General features: G+C 46.9%; 1 pseudogene; it reads right to left on the bottom strand.

The window, feature by feature from the left end:
• Positions 1 to 699: 699 nt before the first annotated feature.
• Positions 700 to 817, bottom strand: LOC126196038 (5S ribosomal RNA; annotated as a pseudogene).
• Between the last annotated feature and the right edge of the window lie 1344 nt (positions 818 to 2161).

The raw sequence follows: 2161 nt of genomic DNA, 5'->3' as shown, positions 1-2161 counted from the left end.
CCCTGACCCCGCCGGGAATCGAACCCGGGGACCCGGACGTGGGAAGCGAGAACGCTACCGCACGACCACGAGATGCGGGCAGCAATTTTCTTATGTTGGTAGCGAAAACGCAAGTGAGCTTTGTTTACTGGCAGAATTCACACTTGGAACGGGTTCCTAGGAGGAAGTGGAGGTCGGGTGGCTGAGGTTAGTACAAGTGTCCTTTATTCCCCCCCCCCCGCCCCCCCCCCCCCATTTTCTTAGGTTGGTAGCGCAAGCGCAAGTGAACTTTCTTTACTGCCAGAATTCACTCAGTGCCAGTTCCTAGGAAGAGGTGGCGGTATGGACCTTGAAAAGTAGTTGAAACTAGGTAGTTGATACCTTTTCATACCTATATGAAGACGAATCACGTTGCCAATAAGAGTGCCGCGTTCTAGGAGTGAGGGGTGCTAGATCATGAATGAACACTGCGCTGATAGTGGTAAAATGTGGAACTTCTCATTTGGTCATTGAAAAGTAGCACTTCGTCGTCAGGTCACGAGTGGCCTACTGGGACCATCCGACCATCGTGTCATCCTCAGTGAAGAATGTGGATAGGAGGGGCGAGGGGTCAGCACAGCGCTCTCCCGGTCATTATGATGGTATTCTTGACCAAATCCGCTACTATTTGGCTGAGTAGCTCGTCAATTGGCGTCACGAGGCTTAGTGCACCCCGAAAAATGGCAACAGCACATGGTGGCCTGGATGGTCACCCATCCAAGTCCCGACCATGGCTGACAGTGCGTAACTTCGGTGATCTCACGGGAACCGGTGTATCCACTGCGGCAAGGCTGTTGCCAATCATTGAATAGTGAAACTGTAAATTTAATTATTGAATATGATTAAAATTGAAATCTAATTAAGTACTTAGGTAATTGATAGGTTAGATGCGCAATGTGGGTGTTACTTTAGTTAGCATATTTACAAAAGGCATTGTCTGGCACATGTATGGAGGTGATGGCCAAAGGTGCGTGACATAAGCGTTCGGACGCCCGCGAGCCAGTGGCGAGGCACATGTCTGATTATAACGCACGCAGGAGAGAGAGCAGACGATCATGTATCAACACCCGACATCGCAGTGGCGTCCTCTGGTGCTCTGGTGTTGACGATATGAACTAAACCCACTTGAGCTCTGGAGTTCGTGGTGGATACATCGGGTGCAGCCATATTGAATAACTGAACTTTTCTCATGATTTGACTTCAGGAGAGCGCCCTCTGGTGGCACCAATATGAACTACGCCAGTTGGGGTCTGGAACTCGAGGTGAACACACCACATGCAGCCATCTTGAATGATTGTACTTGCATCATGATCTGACATCACAGTGGTGCTCTCTGGTGGTGACGATATCAACTAACCCAATTGAAGTCCAGACTCAGTGGCGAACACACATGCTTGAAATTGCTTAAATAATAAAGACAAGTGCATTTTTCCCGCCATTTTCCTAGGTGTGACGTATCATCATGTTGTAAATTGAACTTCTCGTCATTTCCTGGGGGTGGGGGGTTAGGTTAGTGGAGGTAGCTCAATTGACCTTCTTCATGCCAGAATTGAAACTTCCCGCCAAAATACGCCATCTTGAATTACGTCACGGCCGCCATCCTGGTTGACGTCATCGCCGCCATCTTGGATGACTTCATCGCTGCCGTCTTGGATAAACAAATGAAGATGGCTGCTCAAATTTTCTCCCAAGTCGTTTGTATAGATAAGGAACAGCAAAGGGCCTATAACATTACCTTGGGGAACGCCAGAAATCACTTCTGTTTTACTTGATGACTTTCCGTCAATTACGACGAACTCTGACCTCTCTGACAGGAAATCACAAATCCAGTCATATAACTCAGACGATATTCCATAAGCACGCAATTTCACTACGAGCCGCTTGTGTGGTGCAGTGTGAAAAGCCTTACGGAAATACAGAAATACGTAATCGATCTGAAATCCCTTGTCAATAGCACTCAACACTTCATGTGAATAAAGAGCTAGTTGTGTTTCACAGGAACGATATTTTCTAAACTCATGTTGACTGTGTGTCAATAGACCGTTGTCTTCTAGGTTAGACCGTTGTCTTCGAGGTAATTCATAATTTTTGAACATAATATATGTTTAAAATCTTGCTGCATATCGACGTTAACGATTTGGGC

The sequence above is a fragment of the Schistocerca nitens genome, chromosome 7, assembly GCF_023898315.1.
Source record: "Schistocerca nitens isolate TAMUIC-IGC-003100 chromosome 7, iqSchNite1.1, whole genome shotgun sequence".
Lineage (NCBI taxonomy): Eukaryota > Metazoa > Arthropoda > Insecta > Orthoptera > Acrididae > Schistocerca > Schistocerca nitens.
The sequence above is the reverse complement of the archived record's forward strand: the minus strand, read 5'-3'. Positions and strand labels throughout refer to the sequence as shown.